Source organism: Nicotiana tabacum, chromosome 1, assembly GCF_000715075.1.
Source record: "Nicotiana tabacum cultivar K326 chromosome 1, ASM71507v2, whole genome shotgun sequence".
NCBI classification, from domain to species: Eukaryota; Viridiplantae; Streptophyta; class Magnoliopsida; order Solanales; family Solanaceae; genus Nicotiana; species Nicotiana tabacum.
The window spans coordinates 87293419-87313008 of record NC_134080.1 but is presented as its reverse complement, the minus strand read 5'-3'; positions in this window follow the sequence as shown (position 1 = coordinate 87313008).

Sequence of the window (19590 nt, the reverse complement as noted above, 5' to 3'; positions counted from 1 at the left end):
TTTGATTCATTTACTTATAACGTATTCTTATTCGTTTCGGATCATGCTATATTTTCATATTATTTGTAGCACAACGTATATAATTACGATATTTGAGTAACATTCAAAAGTTATTTCATAATTATATAATTCGTTTAATTTAATTACATTGAACTTTTACTATTGAATAAATAAGACGATAAAAATAATTTAGTTAAAACGCATAATCTAACGTTCTCAAATATATTAGATTATACTCTAATCTATCTAATATTCTTTGATAATATCTGCGCATCGTGCGGGTACTAATACTAGTTAAATAGAGAAATTAGAGAATGAAATAAGTCAAACCAGTATACAAGCTGAATCTCGACCTCGACCTATGATAGTCTGGAGGTGGGATAGTAAGAACAACAAATTATAAGGTAACTCTAATGAACAGTAAACAAAAAAGTGATGAACATATATTTTCTTATCAGTGAACAGTGGTCTACAAATGAATAGGATCCCCCTTTATATAATAGGGGACTTCTAAATAAGGTATACTTCTAATTATAGTAGAAAAATATATTTGAGAGTTGTCTAACCGCCGAAGACCAATCCATCCTGAAATTTACGCCATGATCCCCGGGTCGTTGCGGATATCTTGCTCTTTTCGTTACTGAATCATAATGGTACCATTTCAAAGCATGCCTTCTTCCGACCTTGAAAAATGATATCGACCTCGATATCGGAAAGGAGCTTCGACCCTAAGCTCGGCGTCCTGGCCTTCCAACGTGGTATCACTTTCTCCATCGAAGAACGAAATTGAGTAGCCCCGATTTCTACCGTATACAGATAGTCCCCTCGTTTCTTAGATTGAAATGATAAGAAACGACTTGAACCTCGATTTTCTGGAGACCCCAAAATTAACATCATCCCCGTGACGTAAACGTTCGGGGTGACCGAAACGTCCCATCGGTTTGGTTCTACAAAACATTAAATGCTTGCCAGTGACAGCCGGCCAATAGCACCGCCGAACCGTCGTCGTGCGCCTATAAATATAGATTTTCTATTTGAATCAAAACCTTTGCTTCCACCTTCAGATTTTCTTGATCTCTTCCTCTCTTCATCTTTTCTCTTTCACTACCTGTTGATTCGCCCTTTTTAGCACCAAAAATATCAAACTCCACCTCTTTCCGCTTCCTCCTACCTGAACTAATGGCGAAAACCTCCAAAACCGTTCCTCAAAAGGAGAAAGCTTCCTCCTCTTTTTCCCGGTCGGCCGGTGATAGAGCACCGGTGGAACTGGCTCTTCACGAGATTGTTCCCGACCCCTGTGTAACAAAGAATGACTTTAAAGTTGAGAATCCCCTATCGATCCCTGGCTGATATGAGCACATGTCGAGATATATTTGCTCGATAACGGAGAAACACCTTGAGGCTATGAAGAAATATTGTGGCTGGGGAGACAAGGTCGTGGTACAGATCCCCGCTTCCGATGAAAGTATCACCATTCATGTGGAGGGGTTCTTAAGTGTCTCCACTTACCCCTTCACACTGGGTCCCATCAATCCAGTCATCATCGATTTCTGCAACAGGTACCAAGTCACCCTCGGCCAGATTCACTCCTCGTTTTGGTGCATAGTAATCATGCTCCGTTTCTTTTCCAGCAAGGCCAAGGGGCTGATGTTCATCCTCAACCATCTCATTTGATTATATTGACCTCGGCTTTTTCGAGGGTTGATCAAGCTCCAACGCTAGGTGACCAAGGCCTTTTTTACGAGCAACGATGAGGATAAAGATCGGGGTTAGATGAGCCGGTTCATGCAGGTGAGGACCTGCAACATCATCCCAGAGGAGAAATTGCCGTTCCCAAAGAAGTGGAACCCCGAACGTAAGTGACGTTTTTACCCATTAGCCCTTGTACTTCGTTTCTGCTTTATGTAATGCCTTCCTCTATTTCGCAGTTGTCGCTTGGATGTCTCATGCGGTCACTGACCCGAAGACTGGATCCAGAGATTAGCCTCGATTTCCTCTTATGCCGAGCGTTGCTGGCGTGACTTGGTGAGGGGCAGATGGGAAGCCAAACATCATGGTAAGTTCATCTTGTAAGCTTTTGATGCCTTCCCCTTTATCGAAGATTTCTCTTCACTCATACTTGATTCTCCTTCATGCAGGCATTGAAGATGTCTACGAAATGAGGCCGGCCCCGCTTGGGGAAGAGACCGAGTCCCCGATTCCAAAATCGAGGAAAGATAATAAGAGGAAGAGGGTCTCGGAGCCCGAGGACCCCCAAGCTAAAAAGTCTCCAGCTCGAAGACGCGGGAGAAATCTCATTCCTGTGGATATAGAATGTCACGCGCCAAAATCAAGGAGCGCGACCGACGCTCAACCGAGTAAACCCGACTGAGCAAGCCTGTTAGATTTCATTCTACCCAAATTAATTCATGAATAAAGAGGAGATGAACTCCGTTAATCAAATTCTGAAAATATTTCATTAACGACTTCCATTTCATTTTCATTAGCGACTTCATTCATAATTTCCAAAATATTACAAGTTTATAGATTTGTAAAAAAAACAACATTTCTAGTCCCACTCCCACATCAAGCACCACCCACAAGCTGTCTACGGAGCCTCTAAATACAATAAAAGAGTAATAGGGAAATGCCGGCAACAAGGCTCCGGCTATACCTCAAAACATGATAAGAAAATGAACAAAAGATACATGACATGACCCCGGGGATGGAGTGAGTCTCACCAAGTCTGCTGGGAAGAGAATACCGCTATCATTGGACGATGTCTCCTGCTGTGGAACCACCTATATCCATTTAAAGATGCAGCGCCCCCGGAAAAAGGGACGTTAGTACCGTCGAATAGCACTAGTATGTAAGGCAAACACAAATCTTAATAGAATGAATAGTGAAAATAAATAGAAGGTAGTTAAAATAATCAATAAGTACTTCATAGGATTACAAGGAAACACCAAATAAGGTCCATAAAGCTCCGGTTAAGTCTTTCCATTCCTTTAGGTTAATATTCGTTAGTGCCAAGTGCCAAGTGCCATAACCCATAATGCCACCGTGATTTCACACGGAGTCCGGTCTTGGCCCGACCGGCTAAGCCATCCCAAGTGAGATGTAACCATATTCACAATTTCATCCACAATGCCACCGTGTTCTTACACGGAATCCAGTCTCGGCCCGATCGACTAAGCTATCACTTGGGACATAACCTCTTTCAATTATCCATTTAATTCACATTTCTTTCCATCTTCTATTACATGGCACAAACATCCCCATTTATTAAATAGTTCTTGGCACTTGGACACATTTTATAATTCTACTTTTTCCCTTTTTATTTGTTTGAATAACAATATCATTCATGTCAATAAATTCTATCACATAAGACATTGCACACATAAGGAAAAGAGCTTGGAAATCATAAACACGTTCTCAAATAGCATGATTATATGGTAAACATTTAGAACAATTACGGAACATAAATCTTTCTACCCAACACATTAAGGCAACCAATTCTAGTATGATCAAGTAAAACTTACATCAATTATTCGGACACCAAGAGTTCAATTATAAGAAGAAGAGGGTTAGTCATACATACCTCAATAGAGCTTTTAAGCAAAGTCTACTTTTTGAAGTCATCTTAAAACGGTTGAGTCGAGGCTCATTTCATAATCTATTCACATTTTCTCATGTCATAGGCATCACCGGGCACAATTATAACTCAAGTTCTCGGTACGTTGGCCACACTCTATTTTCCGAATTCATTTAATTCATTTCAAACATCTTTACAGATTATCAACAACTAGACACAATCAATCAAATACATTTAGGACACATGAGAGCATTTAGGAGTATCAACCATATCGATTTTTCTCATACAATTTGGCATTCTTACATAATTTGGCATACTAGCCTTTATTTGAATCACGACTCAAAACCATAACGTTTTAATATGCAACTCATACTTAGAATATATATATCTTTATTCATAAGGCTCATTTTGGAATAGTCATGTTTATGGGTAATAACCCGGAATATAAGATTTATGAACTTTGAGCCAACCATGCTTGAACTTATGAAAACATTTATGGAATTCGATTCCAAGAGAGAAAGTTTAGCCAACATACCTTGTTGAGCTTTCCTTAAGTTACAACAATGCCCCAATACTTCTAGCGATAATAATCTATAGGAAGATAGCAAAAATTGATTAATAATTAGAAAGACCCTCATGGTGCAACTCTCTTAGGGATTTCATCGAACACCTAACATGTGAAATAGACTTCAAGGTCCTATACTTAAAACCCTTCTTTCCTCAACTAATTTCAAGAAGAAACTATCCAAAAATAGTTGAAAATTCCACATACTACCACCTAGTGCACATGCATGGCTTATTTCTAAACCTACCATATATTTGAACTCTTAACCTCTTGCATGAAAGCTCTAGAAGTAGGACTTACCCAGATGGATGATAATCTAGTGGCTAGCTTCCTTGATTCTTGAAGATTTGAATAAGATTAGGTGATTTGGAGTGTTAGGTTCCCTCTTTCTCTCTCTATGTTGTTCTTACCTCTCTCTAAAATGGTCAGAATATCGTCCCAAATGAAGCTCTTAATGCTATTTATCAAAATGGGGTCGGGTTATGAAAATAGAAAACTTAACCTTCCGAACTCGGGTCTGCGGTTGCATAATTGGTATGCGGGTCGCATAATGCACCGCAAAACTAGTGCCTAGAACTGGCTACACCGGTCCATTTTGCGACCATTTTTGCTGTCACAGATCATTTATACGGATAGCATAATGATTCTGCGATCGCAGAATCTGCCACAGGATCGCATTTTGCCAGCCTTTGGTAATTTGATCATAACTTTGTGTAGGAATGTCCAAATAACAAATGGTTTGAAGCGTTGGAAACTAGACTCAAAGAGCTTTCATTTGATAGGTTGTTCATCATATAAAACCTTATATATATTTAGATATGCTCGTCAAAAGTGTAGACTTGTGCGAACTTATTGGAATTTTAGCCTATTATGAAATTTTTCAATTTGACTTAAACTTAGGCCTTTCCTTGGACCCCAAATTACTTATTATATGACTTATACACTTATTTACCAAATTCAATTGATTTCCATCATGTTAATAGCACGTAAAATATTATAATCAGCCTACCTGGCACCACAAAATCCTAAATTACTTAGCGAAATTTTTCGGGGCCTTACATTCTCCCCCCTAGGATCATTCGTCCTCGAATGAGGAGTAGGGTCCGCCCCAAACACTTAACATAATATATCTCTTTTCTAACCTACCTCAGGTCTCTTAATTTTGACTAACTCCAAAAAAATTCAGAAATTTCGACAGCATCTCCTTTGTAACTAGGCCTATCCACCTGTTAGAGAATCACCAAAACCATTCTAACAACACATCCACAACTCGACAAAGCACCACAATGTATATATCTATAACACTAATCTCAGCATTACAAGTGCTACATTATCATAATGATACCTGAACATGGACTGCACATTTTTAAATCATAACACCTATAAGGTACCTTTCAAATCAAAACCAATTGCTATACAATCAAGCTAAAATATTTTCTTTCCACGACACTTTCGGCCTTTAAGGTGGCCTCCTCGACTTACAGGCTTTGCCATAACACATTCACGGAAACAACCCTAACCTCCAAGCTTATCTAAGAAGGATGACAACTAGATACCTCGCATAAGCTAGCTATCCATTAACTTTACCTTCAATAAATTCCACCAGAATGATATACAAAGGATCTCCAACTACCTTCTTAGACATAGACATGTTAAAACACAAAATATATGGGAAACAACTATGGGGAAACTTCCTAGTGCGGCCTTGTAGATATGTGATTTTTGACTCTCCCCAAGATTTTTTATATTTTAGCATATAAATATTTAATTTAGGCCTAATATATCTATTTCAACTAATTTTTACTTTGTTGCTTTATTTATTATAAGAAAATGAAAATTACAAAAAAATAGTTTCATTAATGTTTTGTAGTCATTTTTAATCTTGAAAAATACCAAAAAAAAATAGTTTATTTTAATGGTCAGTCTTATTTTAATAGCTATTTTACTTAAGTAGGATTGATTAATAAATGAGATTGTATCTTTAGTCTCATTTACCGAGAAAAAATAAACTTGGGCTCGAGCAATCCATTTTTAGGCCTAATTTTGGACATAACCCATAATTACCAAGCCCATAATTCCTAGGCCTATACCCTTAAGCTAATCCCTATCCCTATATAATAGTACTTAATCCCTAAATAGACCTACGCCCAAAAAATCAGCAATCAGCCGCAAAACAAAAAGGCTGACCAAAAGGCAGCGCCGCTTTCTCTGAAAAGACCGAAGGAAAAACAAACAAAAATGAAGGACCCCAAGATCTACATAGAGATCGGCCATTTTCATTTGGGAGCCTAAGGTAGCTATGAGCTAAAAACACAAAAACAAATACTCAAAAAGAGAAGAAACAAACGCCAGAAAGCTAACAGAACACCACCCCGTCTGACTCCATCTTCTTCTTCATTAGAAAAGGAAATCAACGCCTGCGACACAGATACGATCACCCCCCCTCCCTCTCATTCCGAACAACAAACAGCGACCACCGGCTACTATTTTCAATCCAAAACGAAAGCCCTTTTGCACTCGAAATGATTGCTTGTATAGATTGCGCCCGGGTTTTGTTTCGAGCTCGTCATTGAGGTTTTGGCCGTTTGGTTCTATTCCGTTGGAAGGTCCCTGTTTTGCTTTTGGTTGGGTCAAAATTGTAGTTGCCGATTTCCTTGTATTTTTGGCTTCACCGAAGGTTCTTCAATATAAAAGGAAGTTCTCAGCTGTAAGGTCCACTCTTTGCACTTATATTATCTCAATTTGACTTTGCTAACATAGTGAATGATATTGGCTATTGTCGCTCTTCGATGTTATTTTATCTTTGTTCGTCGTCTTCGTTCATTTGTCTGTTTTGTAAAGATAGGTACTTCCTTTTTGAAATCTTTTGGATGAATTCATGCTAATTTTTGCTGCTCTGAATCAAGTCATATGCTTGATATATTTATTAGATTGATCTATTGGTTTGTTACTTTTTTAATATAAAACATGGCAGTAAGTTTATTTGGCCATTTGTATTTTAAGAGTTAATTGATCATGTTTGGAATTGTTTGAAGCTGATAAGGCTCAAGATTGAATTTAACTTTGGACTTGTTCATTTAATTACGTAGGTAGAAGTAGAGTAATTATTAATGAGAGGCCTGGGTCGCGATGTTAATAATAAATTACCGTGGCCATGGGTACGTTTCCCGTGGCATGGTTACGATACGTGAATCTCAATTCGGGGGTGCATTTCATGCGACCTGATTATAACAACTTCAAATAATAAAATCCTTTGAAAAGGTTCGAGGTGTGCCACAAATTAAATGAGGTAACCGGTGGCCCTCGCTTAATTAACTTATATCCTTTAGAATTCGAGGTGTGCCATTAGCAAATTTCCATGGCCCTCGAGAAGTTGAAAATGCATAGTTACTTTAGGCACGCTATTTTAAAAATTACCTTCCTAAACTCGGGTGTGCATTTATGTGACCCAAATCCAAATCTTAACAATGTTAGATAAAATATGTCGAGGACCGCATGTGCATTTATGTGACGTGGTTCAAGACGTGTTTTAATAACGTTGAAATCTTCCTAAAAAAATAATTCAATAAAAGCGGTTATAAAGTTAAAATTGCACCATGGGCTAAAACATGTATTAAAATCAGATAATAGGCCAATTATAACAGTTGAGCGACCGTGCTAGAACCACGGAACTCGGGAATGCCTAACACCTTCTCCCGGGTTAACAGAATTCCTTACCCGGATTTCTGTGTTCGCGGACTGTAATACAGAGTCAATCTTTTCCTCGATTCGGGATTTGAACCGGTGACTTGGGACACCATAAACTATCCCAAGTGGCGACTCTGAATTTGATAAATAAATAATCCCGTTTCGATTGTCACTTTAAGTTGGAAAAAACTCCCTTATACCCTTCCGGGGTGTAGGAAAAAAGGAGGTGTGACAGCTCTGGCGACTCTGCTGGGAACAAGAACCTAGAACTTTTGGTTCAGGGTTCAAGAATTCGAGCTTAGAATAAGTGTTATAATTGGCTTTATTTATTATCTGATTTTATTGCATGTTTGAGCCTAATGTGCTAAATGCCGCTTTTTACCGCTTTGATATTATTTGAACTGTATATAAACTGTTACGAAACCCTTTTCTTCTCATCTTCGGGGATGTGCACGTTGGCGTGACTCCTCCTTCTGTTAGTGTCATACCTTGAAATAAGAAAGAGGCTCGGTCAAGTTACAAAGCCGGATGACCTTTTGGTTCCCGGTATGTAGCCCCCTCCTCGGCTCAAGTTGTCCGCTCAGGTAAGCCAGATCTAGAACAATACACCCAGGTTTTAAACCTAGAATAACATAGCCTCATGCCGGATCCCTAGTAGGAACGCTTGTTTGTATCACATGCATTTGACTTTGGGGACTCAACATAGGGGTTGGGTCCGTCTAGGACAGGTCTACCCAAATAAAAAGACCATCCTGATGCATCTTACGTGCTACTTGCGTATCTGTCTGTTTTGGCCTGCATGTTGACTGGCTTCTAGAATAGGGAAAGAAAATGAAAAAAATAAAAATCGAAAAAAAAAAGAGAAAAGAAAAGAGAGTGAGAGGTAGGTATTTGAATTACCCTAAAATTCTGTTGAAATATTGAGAAAAAGAAAAGAAAAGTCATTTCAAAATAAGTCATATTTTCTTTTGTTCCGTCAAAACGGACGAACTACGCGAGTCTGATTCTTACCGGATGTGAGATACGTAGGCAAACCTCTTCGGTTCTGGCCCACCATATTCAAAAAAAAATTCAAAAATATTTTCCATTACTCGCTTCTTTAGAAAGTCTTTCTTTTAGACCTCAATTTTAAAAAAAATACAAAATTATTTCCTTTTAATCTCTCTCAAAATCCAAAAATATTTGTTTAAAAATTCAAAAGAAAATTCAAGATTCAAAAAATATTTTCTCTTTTCTTTTGTAGCATTTCTTTCATAAATTCAGAGTAAAGGTCCAAAAATATTTTCTTTCTTCTTTAGAAGTTTTTCTTTCGAAATTTCCAAAAAAAAAAAGAAAAAAGAAAAAGAAGTTAAAATTCAAAAAATATTTCTTTAGATGTCTTTCTTTTAAAAAATTCTTTTTAAAAAAAAACAAATCGAAATCCAAAAATATTTTCTTTCTTCTTTGTAAGTATTTCATTCGAAAAGAAAGAGTTCGTTTATTTTCTTTATTCCTGATCTTCCCGAACTACGCAAGATCCGATTCATGCGGCGTCATGATACGTAGGCAACCCATATCAGGTTTGATCGACCATTTTTTTTAAAAATGAAAAATGAAAAAAAAGAAAAAAAGAAAAAAAATGATGATAATAATAAGGACTGGCTGAGTCCATTCTAATATGTTTTGTTTTGAATTGTGAAGAAAGTTGAGGTGGTCGGTTTGTGGTAAGCGGACAACACAAGATCCAAGGAAAAATGATAACTGACACCGAAGCTGTTACAAGTGCTCAAGAGACTCAGGGTCAGAGAGTTCGACAAGAGTCTACTGTGTTTGAGGAAAATAGAATACTGAAACAGAAAATGATCAAAATGTGTCAAGCATGGGCCAATGGCCAAGGACAGCCAAGTCATGAGTCACAATTTGCTACCCAGCAAGAGCAGTACCACTCTCCTGAGCACCACTCGTACTCGTTTGATCTTCCTTCAAACATTGAGAAGCCTACCCGAAAGATGGTACAGGAAGAAATGACCCAAAAAGTGAAAAGCTTAGAACAACGGTTGAAAAACATGCAAGGGTTGGCAGGTCAAAAAAGTGTTGCCTTGAAAGATCTATGTATGTTCCCCGATGTCCACTTGCCGCCTGGTTTCAAGACTCCCAAATTTGAAAAGTATGATAGACATGGAGATCCCATAGCCCACCTGAAAAGGTATTGCAATCAATTGAGAGGTGCGGGAAGAAATGAAGAATTGTTGATGGCTTATTTTGGGGAAAGCCTTAAGGGAGTAGCCTCCGAATGGTTTATGGATCAAGACATGTCTCGCTGGTATGTCTGGAATGACATGGCACAGCTTTTGTCAAATAGTTCCAATACAACATTGACATTACCCCAGACCGCAATTCCCTTTCAAACTTGAAGAAGAAACCAACTAAAAGTTTCAGGGAATATGCTATTAAACGGAGAGAGCAAGCGGCCAGAGTTAAGCCACCCATGGATGAGCACGAGTTAATCATTGTCTTCCTTCATGCTCAAGAGCCAGATTATTTTCAAAACATGATGTCCGCAGTGGGTAAATCCTTCTCGGAAGCAATCAAAATGGGGGAAATGATTGAGAATGGTCTTAAGACAGGCAAAATTATAAGTCAAGCAATTCTCAAAGCCACAACTCAGGCTGTCCCGATTGAATCCGATAATTTTAGTGACACGAATGAGAAGCACGAAGAAATCATGATGACATCAGGGTCGAGAAGAGGTCCTAGGAGAGCATCTCGAAGGTATGAGCAACCTCATCAGGTTTCCCATGATTCCCCTGAATACTATTATCCACTTCAGGACCCTCAATACTCTGTTGCTACACCTCAGTATGTTGCCCGGCCACCAAGACACCCTAGAAGGCGAGCACCAGCACCGCAAAATCTCCACTAGCCTCCACAAAATTTTCAAATGTCCTATAACCCACATTCAAGCCAGGGGTATAGAAGGGAACAAAGGCTGAAAGATAATTTTACACCAATAAGAGAGTCCTATGCAAGCTTGTTTGAGAAATTAAAGCAGCATGACATGATTGCACCTATTCCTCCAAATCATGTGGACCCCCGTGCAAGAAGCTTTGACCCTTATAAAAGGTGTGAATACCATTCCAATGCCCAGGGGCACAATGTTGAAAGCTGTCGGGATTTGAAAAGAGAAATAGAAAGGATGATCCAGGAAAACCTGATTGTGATCCAAGACAGTGACACCCAGAATATCGCGCAGAATCCTTTACCTGCACATCATGATGCACACTTTGTGGGGATGATGCCTGGTGACATGGAGTATGAGAATCCTCTCGGGAACTTGCTAACTGAAGTTAATGATGTTGAAATTGGAGAAGGCTCTGCTGATTCTGATGAGCAAATTTGTGGCTAAATGCCAAGCCTAGCAATTGAAAAGTCATTCTCTCCTCACTAGGAAGGAATCTTGGTAGTTTATTTTGTTGTTTTTTCTATTATCTGGGTTATTTCAGGGTTGTGATCCAGATTTTATTTGTTTTATTGAGTCAAACTCTTCTATCCCTCCATTCTGTTTGTGTGAGTCTTGTCTGTTTGTTCTGTTGATGTTTTCATTATTCGGGTTATTTTAGGGTTGTAACTCGTATTTTGGGTTGCTTGTTTAGTTGTAAAACCCTTTCATCCTTTATTCAATAAAATATAGTTTGTCTTTTTGTGTCATTCTGTTTCTAGTTCTTTTGTCGCTAGTTCTAATGACATGACATGCATGCGGAAATTTTGGCCAGATCTTAGGAACTGATTTAATCTGGAATTGGATAACTAAAAAAATATAAAAAAATACGTTTGAGGATGAATAAAGAGTTGAAATACTTTGGAACTAAGGTCGAGTAAAATTCAACTTCAAATCATAGTAAAGTTCGGGCTTGAGGATGTTTAATCAATTGAAGTTTGTTGGAAAGTTTGTCACTAAGGGATGAAAAAATGTCTTGTGACCACGGCACACCAAGAAGACAGACATGTTCGTCAATGCTGTGATCGCGAAAAGATACCATGTTTTGACATTCTCGAGGTTGGGAGGCCCTTTTTTTGCTACCCAAACACTTTATATCCTTCGCTACCCCTTTTGAGCCTGTGTTATTTTCTTTGACTACCCTCTTTTGAAATCAAGTTTAGAGTAAAAAAAAAAGGAAAAAGAAAAAGAAAAAAAATTCATGTCCCAAGAATACAAACTGGGGCAATTCTTAGAAAGTTCAAAAAAAAAAGATTTGTTAAAGGTACATGCCCTAAAAAATAGGAGCTGGGGCAACTTGTTTTGAAAACAAAAGAAAAAGAAAAAAAAAAGAGAAAAGAAAAGAAAAGAAAAAAGAACAGAAAGAAAAATGAAAAAAATTAGTTAGGTCAGATGTTTGAACTACGTACGACCTGATTCCTTAAAAAAATGATACGTAGGCAGCCTCACGGTTCGGTCCAACCAAATAAGAATTTAAAAGAAAAAACAAATTCAAAAAAAAATCCCCAATAGCTGAAACTGGGGCAAAGATTTTATTTCATTTTTAAAAGAGTCGATTCCAAAAGTTGTAAGTATACAACCTCGTCTTCTTTAGTTTGTTTTGAGCCTCATGTCGGCCTTTCGTCCAACCCTATCCAAAAATATTCCAAATAAAGACCTCCTGATATGCCTTCAAGAATGCCAAGAGAAGCATGTAATGAGCAATGATTGTCACACGACATATAACACTGTCAAGTTACTCACAAAAATTAAGAAAAAGAAAAAGAAAAATGAGAGAGTCTTACTAGTGAAAACCCTCACGGGTACAGTAAGGCGACGGTAAGTAGAGATGAATAAATGAGAGAGGCTTGTTGGTGAAAATTCCTCGGGGCACCATTAGTCGAAAGTGAGTTGTGAAGCTGATGCAAAAGATTGGCACGGATAGGCCCGACTTCAAAGATCATACGAATGGTAAAAGGGAAGATTGGATTAGTTTGATTGATCAGACCGTTGAGTCCAAAATGCATGTCATGATCATTAAGGCTAGTTATTAAAAAAAACAAATTCTTCCTTTTGTCCTTCCGACAGGAGCATTTCTTGTTAATATTTGTTTCTTTGCGTCATTGTGTCCTTCACCCTGAGTCAGTCCTTCTCAAAACAAGCAAGAAAAGATTTCAAAGTCTGCTACCAACTTTTCAGTTGTACAAAGTAAATTTGGCCAGCAAACTCAGTTGTTATTGTCAACATGCCTTGAGGATTCATACAAAGGCTCCCCCAAAAGACTCTTTTCAGCCTACTTGGCGCAAACAAAGATAACTTGTGATTCTCTCTGACAGACAAATTGCTCAAAGTAGGAAGTCATTCAAGATATCAGAAAAGATCATCTAAGAAAAGATCTCCATTTGGGATAATATTGATTGAGCCAGAAATACAAATGGTACCGGGTGTGAAACAGTCAGAGTTGGTGCAGAACAAAAGTTTCTTGAGACCGACTCAAGATAATCGAGCAAAAGTCAAGCTGCTCAAGACTCAAGGCCACAAACCGACCACCATTTTCAAAACTAACCAATTTTTCTTTGTGTGAAACAGGAACAAGTGCATGGAAAGTGGTTCAAAAAAAAGAAAAAAAAAAGAAGAAAAAGAAAAGAAAAAAAACAAAAAAAGAGAAGGAAAAGAAAAGAAGATAAGAGACTACAAAGGGAAGTTTCTCAAATTTTTGCCTTTGTTTGTCTTGCTATTGTGCATAAAATCTTGCCATTGATCTTTACATTTTTCCTCCTAGGATAAAAAGTCCTAGTCTAATAAACTTTCTCCTAGGATAGATGTCTTAGTCTGATGAATCTTTCTCCTAAGATTAAAACCTAGTCTGATGAATTTTCTCCTAGGATAAATGTCTTAGTCTGATGAATCTTTCTCCTAAGATAAGAAAACCTAGTCTGATGAACTTTCTCCTAGGATAAACATCTTAGTCTGATAAATCTTTCTCCTAAGATACAAAAAAAAAGAGTCTTAGTCTGATGAATTTTTCTCCTAAGATAGAAGACCTAGTCTGATGAACTTTCTCCTAAGATAAAAATCTTAGTTTGATGAATCTTTCTCTTAAGATACCAAAAAAAAGACCTAGTCTGATGAATTTTCTCCTAGGATCAAAATCTTAGTCTGATGAATCTTTCTCCTAAGATAGAAGACCTAGTCTGATGAACTTTCTCCTAGGATAGAAATCTTAGTCCGATGAACCTTTCTCCTAAGATACCAAAAAAGAAGTAGAAAAGAGACCTAGTCTGATGAACTTTCTCCTAGGATCAAAATCTTAGTCTGATGAATCTTTCTCCTAAGATAGAAAACCTAGTCTGATAAATTTTCTCCTAGGATACTAATTTTTTTTTTTTAAAAAAAAAGGGTAGTCTGAATTTGAAAAAAAAAGGGGAGTCATCTTTTTTAGTTTTTTTAAGATTATCAATGTTTAGTTTTCCTGAAATCAGGGGAGCCCGCCTGGAGAATAGGGTCAACTTTTACTTTAGTCAATCTTAGTTTATAGTTTTCCGCAAGCTCAATCACGTTTAGGAGACGCACATCCTAGTCATTAATTTTACTCTCATCGTTGCATCCTTCATCAGCAACGCAGGTGATTTATAGTTTTGTTAACACTCACAGATGTTCCCAATATCAAACTGGGGCAGGAAAATTTCTTTTGTTTTGTTTGTTTTGTTGTAATCAGGCGCCCACCTGGAGAACAAGGGAAGACAACTCAAGTTTCAAGGGAAAACAGTTTCGAAGGAAGACAACTCAAGTTTCAAGGGAAAGCAGTTTCGAGGGAAGACAACTCAAGTTTCAAGGGAAAGCAGTTTCGAAGGAAGACAACTCAAGTTTCAAGGGAAAGCAGTTTCGAAGGAAGACAGTTCAAGTTTCAAGGGAAAATGGTTCAAGGTGCAAGGGAAAACAGTGTCAAGTAACAAGAGAAGACGGTTCAAGTTCAGCAATCAGGCGCCCACCTGGAAAAAAAGGGAATTCAATTCAGAATGCAATTCAGGTCAGCAACAAAAGAAGCTCACGTCAAGAATGCGAGTCAGCAGTCCAAGATGATCAACAGAAGTTAGTCACAATCCAGAATAAAAACAAAAAAGAAAGACAAGAAGTGAATCCAAATGCAGAAGTTAATGAAAGATGTGAGCTGCTCAAGACAGGGCTGAGGTCACAAGCTCTGCATGTCCCGTCTTGGTTTGAAAACCTGAAGAAGATATAACCAACACCTGCAGCTAACAAGCATCAAGATTCAGATCAGGGTCCGTATGAAGAACCAACCAAGACTCAAGATCAAGCTTCAGAAGACTCATAGATAGGAGTCTTGTAACTCGTAGCTGATAGGTTTTGAAATATTCTTGCATAAATGATTTTTGTTTGAATTATTTTTGGGACAAATGTAAAATTTTGAATTAAGCTTCACTTTGTGCTTTGTATACAGATAAAACCGGGCCCACCCGATTTTACTATTTGATCGAAACTAGGGAGTTGCATCGAAGGTCGGTCCCGCAGTAGATCAGACCAAAGTACGAGGACAAGGTTTCGAGTTCGGGAATAGAGGTACCTGTCGAGATCGAAGCCAATAGATATCGAGACCAAATGAGACAGACATCGAACAATACGAAAATAGCACAATAACATAAAGGCGAGATATTCGTGAATGGTCGAAGATCATGGTGTCAATTTCGGAACGGATCAAATCAGGAACATTTAATTAGCTAATCATGGGATTTCCTTATGTAACTAAAATTATACCATAAGTAGAATTCCTCTACTATATAAAGGGGGTTCTAATCATTTGTAGGAGAAATTGTTCACACATATCAAAGCAATATAACACTTTCTCTTTCGTTTATATTCTTGTTCATTAGCTTGTTATATTTTTAACTATTTTTGCACCAATCAGTTCGAGGGTATTCTAGGTCGAGGGCTAAATTCCATTCAAACACTGGATTGCTTTACTTTATCATTAGTTTCTATTATTAACCTTCACGTTTATCAATTGGTATTAGGTGAAATCACATGTCCTTAAAACTATATTATAAGTTTAATTGTTATCCAATTTTTAGGGTAAACAGTTTGGCGCCCACCGTGGGGCTAAGGATAATAGTGATTGCTTGGTATTAATTCTCATAACACACACTACTTTATGCTTGTTCTTGTGAGTGTTTTTGATATCAAGATCAACATGTCAAACTCTCATAGCAATACCTACTCACGCCGACGACCGCCTCGGTTTTCATGGAGAAAACGACAATGTAGCTGCTCCAGGGATCGAAGTGCCTCAGGCTGGCCTCGAGGGAGTACCAATTGCAAATCCGATCAATGTCAGTTCACATGTCACCATAAATGCAAATCTGGGCATTGATCTCGAAGGTAGTGTATGCAGGGAAGTTCGATCAGGTGGTCAAGGTACGCAGGGCGGATAAGACAGTGGAGTCAGCCTCCAATTAATATTTGAAATGCTACAGGCTTAACAAGCCGCTATAGCACAACTACAAAATCAGCATCGAGCACCAAGTGGGAACGAACAAGAAGTTGTTCGTATGGTCGAACCTATACTGGAGAGATCGAATGCCAATGACTCGGGGACTGACCCTACCATTATGAAAATGCTCGAGGAGCTCACTAAACGGATTGAATCAGGAGAAAAGAAAATCGAGGCAAATGACAAAAAGGTAGAAACATACAACTCCCGGGTTGACCAAATACCGGGGGCACCACCGATTCTAAAGGGTTTGGATTCAAAGAAGTTCGTGAAGAAGCCTTTCCCTCCTAGTGCGGCTCAGAAGCTCATCCAGAAAACATTCCGCATGCCAGAAATTCCTAAATACAATGGGACCACCGACCCTATTGAGCATGTTACTTCTTATACATGCGCAACAAAGGGGAATGACTTAGAAGACGATGAGATTGAATCCGTTCTATTGAAAAAGTTTGGAGAAACTTTATCAAGAGGGGCGGTGATATGGTACCACAATTTTCCGCCCAATCCCATTGATTCCTTCGTCGTGCTTGCAGATTCTTTCATAAAGGCACACGTAGAGTAATAAAGGTTGCAACTAGGAAGTCGGACCTCTTCAAAGTGATACAAAAGGACAATGTAATATTAAGGGAACTCGTATCTTGATTCCAGATGGAATGCATGGACCTACCCCCGGTCACAGATGATTGGGTTGTTCAAGCTTTTACTCTAGGTTTGAATGAACGATGTTCGATAGCGTCACAAAACTAAAGCAGTATTTAATTGAATATCCAGTTGTGACCTGGGCTGATGTACATAATCGATACCAGTCGAAGATCAGGGTCGAGAATGATCAATAGGGAACCCCTTCCGGTTTTGTTTACCCAAATAGGCCTATTGACAGAATTCAAAGGGACATCGACAGAGAACCTGATCAAACAGAGATCGGTACCAACCATACAGCGTATATCATAGAAACAGCGGCCCGGGATGTAATCCCGTTCGAAATGATTGAAGGAATGATCGAGGATAGAGCTCTCGAGGGCTCCTGAGTAAAAGTGGCTTCGATAAACATGTCGAGCCCATAGAAGCACCACGACTATCAAAATACAACTTCAGCATCGATGCATCGGGTATTGTATCAGCCATTGGACAGATCAAGGATAGTAGATGGCCCAGACCCCTACAGACCGATCCAGCTCAAAGGAACCCTAATCAAATATGCAAATACTATGGTACCCAGAGTTACAAACCGAAGACTGCAGACAGTTGAGGGAGGAGGTAGCTTGTTTATCCAACGAGGGTCACCTTCGAGAATTCTTGAGTGACCGAGCTAAAAATCACTTCAGAGATAGGGATGCAAACAGGAAAAATGAACAGGAAGAACCATAGCACGTGATTCATATGATCATAGGTAGGTTCTATATTCCTCAAGGACCGGTATTTAAATGCACCAAGGTGACAATCACGAGGGAAAATCGAACTCGAGACTACTTATCAGAAGAAACCATCTTTCAAAAACGATGACGTAGAAGGGATCGAACAACCTCACAATTACGCACTAGTAATATCTATCCTTATGAATAAAATTCAAGTTACACGTTTATTGATTGATCCAGGTAGCTTGGCAAATATTATTTGATCAAGGGTCGTAGAGAAACTTGTCCTCCAAGATCAAATCGTGCCCGCAGCTCGAGTACTTAACGGCTTCAATGAGGCAAGTGAAACCACCAAAGGAGAAATCATTTTGCCAGTAAATGTGCCCGGGACCATCCAAGAAACGAATTTCCATGTGATCAAAGGTGACATGAGGTACAACGCGCTGCTCGGAAGGCCTTGGATCCATAATATGAGGGCAGTGCCCTCGACACTTCATCAAGTCCTAAAGTTCCCAACATCAGAAGGAATCAAAATGGTGTACAATGTACGGTGAACAACCCACCACCAAAGAAATATTTGCAATCCATGAAGTAGAACCGGTATCAGTGCTTTCATCAACAAAGGGATCAGAGTCAAAAGGAAAACAAGAAGTCAAATAGCAACCACAAACATCAACCTTGGCCCGATTGAAGGAGCAGGAAATTTTTGAGGATGATGATTATATGATACCTCGAACCTTCATAATCCCCGATGATTCTGATGTAACGAAGTCAATGGTCGAAGATCTAGAATAAATCATACCGATCGAACATCTGCCTGATCAAAAGGTATACCTGGGTACGGGGTTAACCCCGAGCTCAGGGAAAAACTCATTAAATTCTTTATCGATAATATGAATTGTTTTGCTTGGTCCCACCTTGATATGACATTGGATCCAACCGAAGATCACTACCCATCGATTGAGCTTGGACCTAAAGTCCCGACCGGTAAAGCAAAACATAAGGCCCTAGTCCCAAGTAAAGCACGCATGCACCAAGGACGAGGTAACCAAACATTTCAAAATAGGGTCCATTCGGGAGGAAAAATATCCCGAATGGCTAGCAAATGTAGTCGTAGTTCCTAAAAGGGGGAATAAACTTAGAATGTGCGTAGACTATAAGGATTTAAACAAAGTATGTCCTAAAGATTCCTTTCCTTTGCCGAATATCGATCGTATGATTGATGCCACAGCCGTTCACGAGATCCTTTGCTTTCTCGATGCCTACTCCTGGTACAATAAAATACAAATGAAACCGGAGGATCAGAAAAAGACTTTGTTCATCACTAAGTACGACACCTATTGTTATAACGTAATGCCGTTTTGACTAAAAATTGCCGGTGCTACTTATCAACGCCTAGTAAATCGAATGTTCAAAGAACTAATAGGTAAATTAATGGAAGTTTATATTGATGATATGTTGGTCAAGTCCCTACGAGCAGAGGACCATTTAAAACATTTGCAGGAGACCTTCGACATACTAAAGAAATACAACATGAAGCTAAACCCAGAGAAGTACGCATTCGGGGTCGGATCGGGCTAATTCCTCGGGTTCATGGTATCCAATCCGGGCCTAAGTGGGCCCAACAGATACTTTTTATTTTTTAACAATTATTGATAATGTCAAGGTTGTACAGAGGTTAACAAGGCGCATAGCCGCTCTAGGTCGATTTATTTTGAGGTCATCGAATAGGAGCCACCGGTTCTTCTTACTGCTTAAGAAGAAGAGAAATTTTGCATGGACCCCCGAATGTGAATAAGCCTTGGATGAACTCAAATGATACCTATCGAGCCCGCCATTGCTTCACACCCCGAAAGTGGACGAGCAACTCTACTTATACTTAGCGGTCTCGAAGATAGCGATAAGTGAGTTCGTAGTTCGAGAAGAGCAAGGTACGCAATTTCA